A 15,789-nucleotide genomic window follows, 5' to 3' on the forward strand; every position below is an offset into this window, starting at 1 on the left:
TGCTTTGGCCGTTCACACTGAAGTCGCATGTCAAAAGATCAGATATGTATCGGTTTTAGGAGCACATATCCAAGTGTCCTGAAAAAATCAGATCTGTCATTAAAGATCAGATACAGGTCACATAGGGGCCAAAAAATCGGATTTGGGTCACTTCAGGCTGCAGTCTGAACGTAACCTTATCGAAGTTTGGAGATTTGCCTGTGATGTAAGAATCCAGGCAAAATGTAAACAGAGAAATTTTTTGCTGACTTTGGATTGATGGATTAATAAAAAAGCCAAAATACAACTCAAAGACTGTTTTTATGAAAGAACAATATTATATTTGGTTTGCATATTTCCATTCAGATGTAGTTAATTTTAAAGGATGCATATTTACGCTATTTTCTGATCTGTGTTATAATGTTAAGTTCTTCCCTCTAAAGGAAAACACAGGAAATGCTTTATTGTGTTTTAAAACTCCATACACCTTTTACAGCCGTTGGAATTGCCCATCTCTACTGAGCAAAAGGTAAAACGTAGCTGTTAACTTGAAGAATACCACTTCATGACATCACACATTGGAAAAGAGCATTTGGAGCTTTGGAGATTTAGGGCACACTCACACTAGGGCTTTAGAACCTTGCCGTGCTCAAGCATGATTGCGTAGAGTTCTATGGCTCGCACTTACACTTGCACATCTGCACCAGACCACGAGCTGTGTGTTTACATGTGCTAACACTTTTAGTGGAGAAGAAAAGTCCAGCGGCAGAAATATCTATTAAATAATGAGGCTGAAGTGCGTTTTTTTATGATCTGTGCTCTTCCTTGAGTTTACAGAGATAAAAACAGCACGAAGCAATGAGGACAGCCAGAGACGAGATGCAGATAAACTTCTGTCTGTCCTTTATTGAAGGTGAGCGCGGGTTTGCCATGTGTTTTGGAGCAGATTTTATTCACTGTTTTTCTCATATGAGTAACATCAGCGCACCTGACAAGGCTCTTACAGTAAAGTCGTGTGTGCCTGTATATGAACAACTGTGCCGTGCTTTGGTCCACCTCCTCCAACTGGGCCAAAGTCCCATTCTGGCTTCAACCATGCCTGAACATGGCTCCATTGTGCTCACACTGGACAAACGTACCAAGTTTTAGAGGCGATCTGTGCTTGGTCACTGTTCTAAAGTCCTAGTGTGATTGCACCCTTAGACAAAGGATTACTGTACAAAACTGTCCCACAGTACAGAGAGCGGAGTGAGCAGAGGAGTTGGACTTGGGGAGGATACTGTTTATGACTGTATAAAGATCTCCTCTGGGAAGTTTATGGTCACTCTGATGCACTTGTCTAAACACTTAACAGCTTAAGAGGTCTTTTGAAAGGGCACACTGTTTTACTGTAGTATTTGGCATCATGAACGACCAGGTGATCACTCATAAAAGTATGCAGGACAGTAATATCTGATCTATACTTCAGAGCTCTCTGGAGAGGACTGTGTATTTAGTTTGTACCTATTTTAAAGCAGCACTGCATGACTTTTCCGGGTGCATCGCCTGCTACTTTTGGGTGCACACAAGATTGGGGATTTTGTCCTGATCGTCCACTACTGCATATCTCAAGAGTTGTTAAGGTCAGAAACAAGCTTACAAACGGTGTACTGTGAAAACTTAAGATATTAGGAATTGTAGTTGGGTGCACCAGGGGACTGATCTGTTTTTATTGTTGAATAAATACTTTGAATGACTCTGTGTACAAATGATGCTTTAGAAATGAACTATATGTCTGTATTGTGCTGGAAGGAAAGACCTGAGAAAGTTGTATTATTTTTAAATAAATAAATGCATCCATTTAAATACAATACAATACAATACAGTAAAACAAAACATATTTAAATATACTATTACATCATCAAAGTTCCGTGTGCTTCTACTGACCGTTGCCAGGTCAACGCCAAAGTTCCTAAAGATCGATTATATAATAGTTCCGTTCTAACTGGTATAAGGACGCACACATCTCAGCACGCTCAGACACTTTTCTCAAGTTTGTCGCCTCTTGTGATTTCAAAACAATGGCAGCACGGAGACTGTACGTTTTAGAAGACGACCGTCGCGTGATCTTGCAAGGTTTGTAGAAGAAATTTTGGAGAATATCAAACAATTCCAGCCAAGGGGTCAAGTAGCCAAAGTTGTACTGTCCTTAAGATTACTTTTTACTTATGATTATTATTAAATGTGGCTACAAAAGTACAAGTAGAAAGTACTGATCGAAAAAGTACACAAGTAACACTAAAACATCAGAACACTACTTTGAGAAGTAGAGTTTTGTTGAGAAGTTACTTGAGCACATGTAAATGAAAGCACCCATCTCTGGTCTTGACTGTGCTTACATGAGTGTAATTTGGATACTTACATATAAACATGTAATAACTAAGTAATAACAATGACATAATGTGTTCACAGGATCCCGGCAGGCCTCGAGCAACTTTAAGACCGGACCGAGCCTTTTCCAAAACAGGAAAAGGAAATCCAGTGATCCAGTCTGTTGCTCTGAGCCCAAAAAGTTGTGTTGTCGAACCTCGACCGATGGGTTTGGAGGTGACACACTGCAGGGCGCTCCCAGGACAGACGGCCACACTGAAGGTACTATTGAAGGTACTACTAGTTGTACCTTGATCAAGTAAAATCCACTTGTTGCACTTTTTCATCGTGACACAAGTAATAATTGATCTGATGTATTTTCAGGCCGCAGTCCTGTGATCGCTCCCAGCTTGGACCAACCAAGCAAAACAAGAAAAAGGAAAGCCACAGACGCAGGGGACGAAATCAAACCTAAAAAATTTCAGCCTGAATCAACGACATCAAACTCAGAACATGAGAGTTTGGAGAAGAGGAGGAAGAAAGAGGAGAAAAGGCTGAGAAAAGCATTGAAGAGAGTGGCTACAGCTAGAGGTACAATACAGACTAACTATACAGAGAATCTGGAGGAGATGTAAACACTAAACCAGAACTAGACCAGGACTAGACCAGACTAGACCAGGACTAGACCAGACTAGACCAGGACAGGACTAGACCAGACTAGACCAGACAGACCAGGACTAGACCAGGACTAACCAGGACTAAACCAGGACTAGACCAGGACTAGAACCAGGACTAGACCAGGACTAGACCAGACTAACCAGGACTAAACCAGGACTAGACTAACCAGGACTAGACCAGGACTAGACCAGGACTCCAGGACTAGACCAGGACTAGACCAGGACTAAACCAGGACTAGACCAGGACTAAACCAGACTGACCAGGACTAACCAGGACAGGACTAGACCAGGACTAGACCAGGACTAGACCAGGACTAAACCAGGACTAGACCAGGACTAGACCAGGACTAAACCAGGACTAGACCAGGACTAGACCAGGACTAAACCAGGACTAGACCAGGACTAAACCAGGACTAGACCAGGACTACACCAGCACTAGACCAGGACTAGACCAGGACTAGACCAGGACTAGACCAGGACTAAACCAGGACTAAACCAGGACTAGACCAGGACTAGACCAGGACTACACCACGACTAAACCAGGACTAGACCAGGACTAGACCAGGACTAAACCAGGACTAGACCAGGACTAGACCAGGACTAAACCAGGACTAGACCAGGACTAGACCAGGACTAGACCAGGACTAAACCAGGACTAGACCAGGACTAAACCAGCACTAAACCAAAACTACACCAAGACTAAACCAGGAACTAGACCAAGACTAAACCAAGACTACACCAAGACTAAACCAAGACAAGACTAAACCAGGACTAGACCAGGACTAAACCAGGACTAGACCAAGACTAAACCAGAACTAGACCAGGACTAAACCAAGACAAAACCAAGACGGAACCAGCACTAAACCAGGACTAAACCAGGAGTAAACTAAGACTAAACCAGGACTACAGCAAGCCCAAAATGAGTGCTGTCAATAAAGGATGATCATACTAATATATTTTTTTCTGTAAAATGAATTCAGTGAGTGACTTGGAGACGACGTACGAGGAGCAGGAGGAGCTCGGGGAGGGTGCATTTGGGTCTGTCTTTTCCGGTGTGCGGATATCAGACCAACAACCGGTAAGATATATACTTTTCATCTTTTACAAAACTTCAAATGCACAGTTAATATAAGCTAAAATTATGAAGGTGCAAAGTCATTTTCATGTAGAGGGTCAGTCTCCATGGAGATGTTGTTTTTGTCTTGGAGACTGTTAAGAATTATGAATCTATGAATTTAACTCTAATTTCACATTTTCAGTCTACTTCATTATATAATGATGTTCTAATTTCTGATTTTCAGGTGGCAATTAAACACATCAAACGAGAGGATGTGGATTTTGTTCCAGTGGTAAGTGAAATATTTTGTTCTGGTTATATTTTCATTTGTGATTTTGGAATATCATTTTACTCTGTGTTTACCTGGGATTGTGTACTAATCTGTTTTGTTTACATTTTTTATTTTTAGACCATTAAAAAGGAGGTATACTCGGTCCCTGAGGAGGTGGTCCTGATGACCAAAGCTGCTCCGGATTGCCACTCAGTTGGAAAGAATCCCTCTGTAAATCTTCTCCACTGGTATCTCCAAGGCCAGGAGGTAGTGCTGGTCATGGAGAGACCCACCCCTTCTGAAGACCTGTTTAACTACTGTCTGAAGAACGCACCAATGCCGGAGGACCAAGCAAAGGTACGCCAAAAAAAAAAAAAAAAAAGTCTGAAAAATAACAAAAAAATTAAAAAAAAGAAGAAAATATACATAGGCTTAAATATTTAACATTTGCATGGACAGTAAAAGTGAGATAACTAGAATAACCAGATAGCCCAATATATATATTTTTAAGAGTATTGAATTTGGAAGACAAAGTTCAATCGATTTAAAAATAATTCTTTCAATCTTTTCTTTTTCATTGTTGTTTTGTCTCGTTCATTTGCCCTTTTTTGTATAAATTCTTCTCGTGCCACTTCTTCAGAGTTGAAGTTGTGGCTTGAAGAATAATGACACTACACCAAAAAGATATTTGTTTATTTTATTTTGTTTTGCATTTATTTTAGCGAGCTTATCTTGGAAACAGTAAGAAATAACATGGATGTTTAAACATCTAAGTCAGTCTTTCTCAAACTGTGGTCCTTTGCAGTTCAGATGATATTCTGATTATGTCCTCCTTTGGGGAAATGCTGTAGTTTAACTTTAGAACAACTCCTGCTTTAGTCCCACGGTCATCATGAAGAACTTGTTTAGACCTCATTTTCATTTTAAATACATTTTGTTACGTTTCTAATCCACGTTCTTCTTATTGTCCGGCAGGTGCTGATGCGGCAGGTTGTAGATGCGTTGGTGGACCTTCACTCTAAAGGAGTTTTCCATAGAGACATCAAAATGGAAAACCTCCTGGTCCAAACCACAGAGTCCGGTCCCAGGATTCGTATCATAGATTTTGGTTGTTCCTGTAATGTCCAATCAGAGCCCTACTGTGATTACAACGGTAATATTCCTAACAAACGTAGTAGTAATAGTAATAGTAGCAGTAGCAGTACAATATCATTAAAGGTGCACTATGAAATCTATCAACCTTCCTACTTATTTCTGTGTTTCTCCTTGTTTTTCAGGGACAGAAGAATTTGCTCCTCCTGAGGCCTTCAAGAATAAAGGTTACCACGCTGGTCCAACCTCAGTGTGGCAGATCGGAGCGCTACTATACGAACTACTGCGCCCTGATGAGAACGAAGAGTTCACCACAAAACGCTGGATCAAGGGAAAACTCAGTGTGAGCGGTGTGTCGCAAGGTACGAGCAGAGAAATACACACATTATTTAGTTATAGTTATAATTATAGTTATAGTCATAGTTATAGTTATATGCCGTACTGTGGAACATCCCTGGCAAAGTAACAACATTTCCATGACAAGCAGGTGGTGGACCCTCCCTCTGAAAAGATAGATTACACAGTTCACCCTTAAACAATGCACAAAACACAGTATGTAAAGAGTGGACCATATGAATTGGGAAATGTAAATCTGGAATGCACAAAAACACAGATCTTTCCCACATCTTTAATATTGTCAACATGAGTTTTTGTCATTTAAGAACTTAACTCACAGTGGGATGAGCAACTCTGAAATGTACACTCTAAAACTTCTCTTGTTTGTTTGTTTTTGTAGAGTGCTCTCACTTCCTCCAGGTCTGTCTGGCAGTGAACCCAACTTATAGAATAAGTTTGGACCAGCTGCGCCACCATCCGTGGTTCAGTGTGGTTTAACACTGCACTGTCCAACCCCATGTACATATTCTGTGTAAATAAGTTTTAATAAACATTCATTACTGTAAATATGTTGTTTTGTCCTACTTTATGAAATATGCTGCAGTTTTTGTTTTTGTGTGTGTGAATGAGATTAACTGAATGCACTGGTGTCATAGATTATAACTACAAGGCAGAATTTTCTTTTTTATGGTGACGGTGAACTTAGGTCACTCGCTTACTTATATTTTTAGATCATCTTTTTATTGTAATCAATAAACACCAAACAATTTATAAGCAAATGTGCAACTGACTTCATTCTAAAGCCAGTGTATTTATCATAATCATGTTAGATATAAGTTACATGCTACAATAGGGTGACCAAACGTCCGTTTTCCCCCGGACATGTCCGTTTTTTGCGTCCTGTCCTGGGCGTCCGTTTTTTTTTTTTGTTTTTTTAAAGTGATGGAAATGTCTGAGTTTTTATTACCTTTCATTGGGCCATTAAATTGAGCGGCTCTCATAGCTCTCTGTAACTCAGAAGGAGCGAGCAGACACAAACATTCGGTCAGTCTGCAACATGCCGAAGCACAAATGCACATTTAACAATGACTTGGACAAGAAATTCATGTGCACAGTTTGTGAGGTGAGAGTAGCTCAATGTCGAGGCCCCACCCTGGTAAGGTGTCCGGGTTTTTACAAACAGAAATATGCTCATCCTATGCTACAAGATCCAAAAACGTGCTACTCTGGCTTTCAAGTGCAAATTTAAGTTGCTTTAAAGTGCTGTGTGGGCACTTGGTAGTAGCATGTCCAATACTTTTTTCTTTATTTTTGTCTGTCCTTTGATTTTCATACTCCTACACATGATAAAATACAGTACGTGGTTATATAACCTGCATATATGTAAACAGGATCCTACTTAATGTTTTACATTAATCATAACTTCCTGGAACTTCAGAGGGAATTGTAAAATAAAAAGTACTATTTATTATTATACATTTGAGGGCCGTGCCCTCCCTAGTGGCCACATGTGCCCCACCTCCCCACCTCCCTTTGATCTACGCATTTCACTTCAGGTTGAGGGCACAAACTTTAGCGCCCAGACCAATGACATCACAGTCTCTGTTTATTTAGTGTAGTGTGATTGGACAACTGTTCTGTCACTCACGTCACGTCAACCTGCTGCGTCAACTCGTAGCAGCTTCACGATTAGTAGCGGCTGCTACTTTAGCCTAAAGCTCCACACAGGAAATGGTGAGAACAGAGTCAAAGACACTGACAGACCCGCCGCCGGGACCCGGGACTGTCACTGCCAGGACTGGGTCAGTTGCCACCGGGCTGGAGCTCTCTCTGCCGCTGCAGCGATGTGTGTAAATAGATGAGAGAATTCAACATTTTTAATATTGTGCCTATAATCTAGTGCCATTTGTACTAATAAGCAATATTTCAGAGAGACACGATCACTCAACAATCTACAGTCAACGATTATATATCCTCATTAATCTTCACAAATTTATTTTGTGATTTATGAATAATGTCTGTTGACTTCGGTTGCAAAAAATTGTGGCTTGTAAAATATGGGTCCCTAAAAAAAGTTTCCTTACTGTGGAACATTTCAGGCAAAGCAGTAACATTGTCATGAAAACAACCCGTTACATTTATATATAGATATATCTTGATGTACCTTTTTGATTTAGAGATTGACAATTCCAGTGCTAACATAATCCAAATGATTCTAGTGAAGATGTATAGAGTTTAAAAACATAGAGGAGCACTTTTTGTATTATTACATGACATCACAAGGTAGAAGAGAGTGTTTTCGGTGTTTTTTGAGAGATGAACTCAGCCTAAATGTGCAGGGTTTGTGTGTTAAACGTGTGAATGAAACAAAACACAACTCCAGCTCTATTTGTGATGAGGAAACAACATTATAACATAGATCAGGAGACAGAGTAGTGCAATGAGACTTCTGAGGTTTTGGGTGGTTTCAAGGACAAATATTGGCCTTATCAATCTCCTTAATTGTTCTACCGTGACTCGAGCGTAAACCAGGTCCTAGGAGCAGGAACCACTTTAAGAGCAGAAAATGAAAGTGTAATTTTAGCCCAGGACTCAGCAGATTAACTGAACAGGTGAAGAGCACGTTTACGTCTCCTAGCAACACTGCAATTCTCAGGTGCACAGATCAGAACAGACTTTTTAAATTTCAATTTCACTTAATTGTAGGTTATAATTTGCAGTTCACATTTAGTAAACACGACCTATCCGGGACCCAGATACAGTATGAGGTAAAAACGTTCAAAGCAATCAAGCAAAAATGACGGGACTAAAAAAAAAAAAAAAAAAAAGAATCCAAAAAGTTTTTACTGATAACATCTGTAATGTTTGATTGGACCTTTTGTAAAACTTTAAGAGCGCAGGCTACACACAGTTCCTTCAAAGGTTGGTTTGTTATATCATTGCTCTGCCTGGAATTGTTATGGCACCACAATGGAGGGACCCAAAAAATGGACACCAGACTAAGGCTACGCTCAGACTGCAGCCTGAAGTGACCCAAATCCGATTTTTTTCGCCCCTATGTGACCTGTATCTGATCTTTTAATGACAGTCTGAACGACACAGATCCAGTTTTTTCAAATATGACCCAGGCCACTTGGATATGTGCTCTTAAAACTTATACATATCTGATTTTTGACATGCGACTTCAGTCTGAACGGCCAGGTCACATTCATCCCACCTACACGTCACAAATGTACACAAACATTCTTCTCATACGAAAATTGTGTCTGAACTCCATGTCTGTGAAGCAGTGAAGCACATCGACTGTTTACAGATTGCAAAAAAGCTTGTCCGAATCTTAAGATATAAACACTTAAATCTATCAGAAAATGACTTAAGAGTAGTGAAATGGTTAAGATAATGTTAGTTATCTTAAAATAAATTAGTTTTAGACTAGAATTCAACAGTCTCAGAATGAGTAAGTCGATAATAAATCTGAAAACAAGATGAATAACCTGATAGAAGTTTTAAAATCTTGGCCAGATCAGTGAAATTTGTCTTGTATATTGACTGACAACACAATTTTAGCTGTTATCTCCGATATTGTTGCGATAATAATATTACTAAGAATGTTCCCCGTGTTTTTTTTATTCTACAGTCAATACTTAAAGGTGCATTGTGTAACTTTTTTGGTGGAGGGTTTGTCAAATGCTTCCCGCCATGGAGATGTTACTGTTCTGTCTGGAATGTTTCACAATATGGCATTAAACCTTTCTATCTTTACAGAGACCAAACCAGACCAAGTTCCAGGTCAGATCTGTGGAGAGGCGACCCCACTAACAGTCAGAATGCCTGTTTTTCTAGGTCAGGGGTCAACGATGTTGGGGCCACATTATCGCTCCTGACTGTGATGAGGGGCTGAGGTCGGGTCGGCCGTAGAACAGAATTGTATGACCAGATCAAAATGACACAGTGCGCCTCATTATGTAGTAGAAATGATTAACCTAGCACAGTCATCCACAATTCTATATCAGCACATATTCGTTACTAGTGGTTTGCAAAAGTAATAAGTACTTCACACTTCATTTTAGTTTGAAATACCACAGATATTCCATTTATTTATTTTCTAATGGCAGTAACATCAAAGGTAAGAAACATCTGGTGACACCGGCAAAGGAGAGTGAAAATACAAATAGTAGGTAGGCCTGTTGGTGTTAACAATCATAACATTAATAACAATTGTATTAATAATAATTGTGTGCAGCACATATAAATAGGCCTGACTAAATAGGTTTAGTCCTGGTTCAGTCCGGATTCAGCTCTGGTATAGTCCTGGTTTAGTCCTGGTTTAGTCCTGGTTTAGTCCTGGTTTAGTCCTGGTTTAGTCCTGGTTCAGTCCTGGTTTAGACCTGGTTTAGTCCTGGTTCAATCCTCCTGTTTTAGTCCTTGGTTCAGTCCTGGTTTAGTCCTGGTTCAGTCCATATACGACGCAAAAGTTCAGCATCTTCACTGTTATTTTGGTGAGAGCAACTTAAAAGTGCTGCAGTAATAATGCAATGTCTTACATTTTAAATACAGTAATATTGTAATGTAACAAATTACTTTGAAATGACAGTAACAAGTCATAAATAACACATTACAGTTTTAAAGTAACTTGCCCAACAGTGGTAATTTACAGGTCAAAACTAAAGCCAAACAATAGAAAAATGGGAATCAAATTCAGTAGTATATGTAAGCATAGGTGACGAATTTGGCGGCAAATGTTAATACATGATTTCATTATTTAAATATAAATATAAATACTTTATATATCATTTTTTAATTGAAAAACAAAACAAAAACAGCAAAAGACAAGATGCAGACATGTTAATATTTGCCAAAAAGTATAAAAAAAAACAAAAAACAGGTCATGACAACTTTGGAGGATTGCCTCATAGGGCCAGTTCAAGTGGTGGGGAGCAGAGGGGCTGGAGGACCCGTTAAATGGGCATGGCTGGTCAGAGTCAGCCCGCGGGCCTTAGTTTGATAACTCTTGTTCTAGGTATTTTTGAGCTATAAAACCACCTCTATCTGAATAAATGTAAGGCAAAGCTGTTTAATGTCATACTGTGGAACATTCCCGGCAAAGCAGTGACATGTCCATATATCTATCTAATATAAGCAGGTGATGCATCCCAACCAAAAAGTTACACAATGTGCCTTTAATGAAAGTTAGTGGAAGCAAAAAGTACATCATTTCCACCATGATTTAGTCAAAGTTCCCTTTACAAAGCAGTAACAGTGACACAGCATGAGAAGGAAAAAAAAGAACAGATTTAAAATAATGGCACAAAAGCAGCTCTCTCAAAGAGCCTATGTCAGAGTGACCTGGTCCAGCTGACCTGGCTCACCGCTGGTCCCCTGCACTCCCACTCTGTGATCAGGGCTACTTCACAAAAAACCACTTCATCAGGAGCTACATTATTATTTTCTTGAGGACTCAATTATATTATATTATTATTATTATTGTTACATCATAGGGCTTTGTTAAAAATAGTCGTGGCTCTGATCTGTTGCCCCGGTAACACAGAATAGTCTTATTTGGGGATGAAGAGCTTATTGACAATTGTAGAAAGTGCAGTTGTGGAAGGAATTCTCAAATACAGACTCAAAATTTCCACTTGATTCCTGCCTAATAATTAAAGCCAGAGTACTCAGTTAAATTAATGAAGTAATTCAATTCTTAAAGGCACAGTACATGATTTTTACTGTATTAAAAAAATTAAAACAGAACTAGATCATTTTAAACAGTTTTCAGTGGTCCAAAAGTTTTCCTCACTTACCTTATGCATTCAGAGCATCCTAATTATTCCCCGCAATGAGTTTTTAAGCGCGGTAAAGCAAAAAGCAACTAGCATGTTAATTGTGCACTTCCTGTTTCATAAGGGGAAAAAAACAGCTTATATTTACATGCAGATAGTGTAGTAGTTTTTTTTACCTCTACACTTTTTGCTCAGATACATCAGCCCCTTTAAATTTATAATTTCAAGACTAGTTTTCAGACGCCATACTTTACCTCTACTTGAGTACCATATTTTTCAGACAATAAGGTGAACCGGCTTATAAGGTGAATTAAGCAAAACAAACGGGCGACACTTGAGACTGATTCTTAGTCCAGACATCCACGATCCATCGGCAGATCGAGGCGTAATTCATCCGGCATTGCCTCCCTGTTTTGGTGAATGTGGATAATGAATGTGAATATGGATGGATAATTTAAGTTTGTTTTTTTATTTCCTACAAGGAGGACTCAAATATACACTGTTTACGTTTTACAGAAACAAAACTTAAAGCCACATGGCCAATTTGCATAAACTATATACACTGAAAAAAAACTGCTCGCTCCTTCAGTTTCTGTCGGACTCTGCAAGTTTAAGATTTCAAGTCTGAAACTCAAAAAAAAGAACACAAAATGGATTTATACAGCACATTTTCCAGAGCTGTGATCAGTATGAGTTTTCATGGTCCTGTTCAGGAGTTTGATTTTCAACAAATGTTTTATTCTTTCTCAATTGTATGTTTTGTAGGACTAGAATTGATTCAAAATTTGAGCCGCTGAAAAGGTTTCTTCCCAGTGTCTCAACTAGGACTATTTTTTGTCGCCATTGCAGTTGCAATAACAGTTTCTCACCAATGCCTCAAGTTTGTCCCCTCCTGTTGCTCCTAGTGAATTTTAGAAGAATCAAACAAAACTCACAATAGACAAATCTAGAACTAGAATGAGATGAATTACAATGAGAGTCTCAGCTTTGTCTTCCGAACAAAAAAAAAGACATATTTGACCCAGCTCTGCTAGGGACAGGGAAGTAACAAAAATAAAACCAAGATGTAAAATGGAATAAATGTTTAATTAACGGGAATGTAAAGCTAAATTAACAAAATACTAAAATATACAGAAAATAACCTAAACTAAGAAACAGAACAACCGAATAAACTGAGTTTCATGCCACAAAAGGGGTCACGCAGGCTTACACAAAATGAGGATTTTTTTTTTTTTTTTTAGATTGTCAATGAAAGTTTAATATACCATTACAGAGATGCAGCAGCCTTGTAATTATGATGACCAAAAAAATAAATAAAATGAAAATCTATCAGCTGTGGACATAGTGAGGCCAGATAAACATCAGCCAGTAGAAAACAAGGCTGCCTCTTTTTCCACTGGCTGTTAGATTGTCAATGAAACTCCCTACGTTTCTAGTGTAACTGACTCACCGGCGTGCAGGGATTACATGGTTTATGCTTAGAGGCTTTTTCAAACTGTAGCTTCCTCGCAGTTTGCACAAAGTTTGCACAAAGTTTGTCGAGATGGCGGACGAGAATCCACGACCAGTTCGCCGCAAAAGAAAGTCCGTTTTCGATGTCGCTGAAAGAAGAAGAGAAGGGGAAAAGGAGCAAAGCCAAACTGAGGTGATTCTTGGAGATCTCTTCCAGCGAATGAAGCAGACGAAGGGTCTAAAAACTGACGCGTCGGTCGCTAAATTATTTCTAGACAGGTCACTTCAGCAGTAATTCTGAACGCGCACTGGCTGGCTGATTTCTAGAGTAAGGAGGCGGGAGGAGGTGTTTCTACTGAGGGAGCTGTGGAGGAGGAAGGTGGTGTCGCGCATGCACAACATTTGAAAAAGGACTGTCGCTGTATTTCTCTTCCCTTTAAAAAAATCCTCTATACAACCTTTAAGGGACACACATGAACTAAAACACAAGTTCCCCAAATTAAACCACATAAGCCCATAAACAGAATCGAGTGACCAAATCAAAAAAGGTACAAAACAGAACTAAACTAAACTACACACAAAACACAAAATGTCAGACTGGCCACTAAGACCAGCAGCTCTGAACAGGTGCTGGTCATCTCCTTAAGTAGAGGGCGGTGGCTGCAGGTGAGGTGGGTGTAGACATGCCCCACCAATCATGGACCCGTGCTCCCGCAGCAGGAATCAGGAGAGCTCAGCAAAATCACTCAAAACAAATTAGAATTAAGGCCTGGGCTGTAACAGTTGCCTAATACTAGCTAGATTGAAACTGTAATTTGATGTGTGAGACAGACGAAACATCTCACCTGTTGTAGTTCCAGCTCAAGTTCTTTATGTTCAGACTGTGTTAAAATTAGTGCTGTCAGGCGATTAAAAAAATTGAGAGATTAATTAATTATGATCTGTAATTAATTAATCTAATTAATCTCTTTTTCAATCTCACCTAAAAATTGCTGAGAAAAGCCTTCAACTTGAGGTATTTTCATTTTAATTCATTATTACATTATTGTGGCAGATCAAAAGACTGATATAGAACAAAAAAAAGTGACTTTATAAAGTCATTTATTGTTTAACAAACTTTAACAGATGCAGTCACTTACATTCCACAGTATCATCATTATTATTCCTATTACTAATGTGCATAAATAAATTCAACTTTACAACATATAAACCATGAACACTCTAGAGCCACATCAGCCCGTTTGAAATTATAATGTGTTTAATGCAGTTTTGCGCAAGTCTCACAGAAACGAAACTTAAAAACCGCATGGCTAATTTGCATAAACTAAGTGAGAAAAAAAAACCAAAATGCTCTTGTGCACTTATGTGGTTCAGCTTCGGTGAGACTAAAGGACACGACTCAGTGGAATATAGATGTTCTCTCTGTGACAGAGGGATGTTGATGGTGAAGGTGAGTCTGTTCTGCATTTGTTGCGATGTTTTCAGAGATCAGACATGTGCAGGTTTATCACAGATGCGGCGAGAACGAGAATGAAAAGTACAATTCTTTGCGAGAGTTTATAATAAGGCAACTCGCATACAGAAACAGTAAAGTTAGAGATTAAAAATGAGATTAACGCGATTAAAAAACATAACACGCTAAATATGACTGTAATTAATTCATCGCAATTAATGCGATAATTTGACACCCCTAGTTAAAATAAAGCACAGATTAAAGTCTAATAAAACCACAAACAAAGCAGAGTTTACAGTTAGCGACACACCACATCACAGGGAACGCTGATGACATCAGGTGCAAAGTACGATCTCTACTAAAAGTTTGGTTTCAGGACTGTTCCATGTGTTATGATTGTTTGGACATGACTGATAGTTGTAGCTTTACTCTGTCCAGCTTCATTTCACCGCTGCTGCTCCACTGAATGACTTTAAATCATGTATTAACATGGACTTCTCGAGGAAAGGACTGAGCCTCAAATGACTGTCTCAAGAACTCTGAAATGTGAAGAGATTTGGCCCTCACACTGGCGTTGGAGATGGTTGGAGGTGGTTGGATGGTTGGTGATGGTTGGAGGTGGTTGGTGATGGTTGGAGGTGGTTGGAGGTGGTTGGAGGTGGTTGGAGTTGGCACGTCATGTTCTTGCTCCTTCTTCAGTTAGTATTTCACTTTTATTACTGTTTGTGAAGCTCAAATATAATTCTGAAACTAGAAAGTTGTATTTTTACCAACCTTTGTGATAGATGCCAAGGGACAAACTACATTTTTACATTTCTACACAACACATTTAAAGAGCCCAACGCTATTTTCTGATCTATGTTATAATATTTCCTCACCACAAACAGACCTGGTGTTGTGTTTTGTTTCACCTTAGCTGGCTAGAACGGTGCCGGTGTGGTCAATATATATATAATGTTATAAAAGTGACCCCCCCTATAGGATTTTGACTTCTCTTACTTTTTTCTTGAGTAGTTACTTATCTGATCATTATCTCTCATGTCATTTACTTTTATTATATATTGCTACATATTCACTTTCTTTTAAGGTATTTTAAGGAATGTTTTGATGGAGAATGACTATTTTGTGTAAATGTAACGCATTGTTAAAATTGCATATACATAGTATTTTGTCACTTTTTATATTGTATTTTACATTGTTATGGTTTTTAGTTTGCCATGTTCAGATCATCTTTAATCATAATGTCAATTTAGGCAATGGTTTGTAAGAATAATGACCTTGAATTTTGTGATGTTGTGTTACGCTGTGGCTAGCACTCATGCCTCACAGCAAGAAGGTTCTGG

Source organism: Boleophthalmus pectinirostris, unplaced genomic scaffold (genome assembly GCF_026225935.1).
Source record: "Boleophthalmus pectinirostris isolate CB_2022bp ecotype Guang Dong unplaced genomic scaffold, ASM2622593v1 HiC_scaffold_6, whole genome shotgun sequence".
In the NCBI taxonomy this organism is placed as follows: Eukaryota; Metazoa; Chordata; class Actinopteri; order Gobiiformes; family Gobiidae; genus Boleophthalmus; species Boleophthalmus pectinirostris.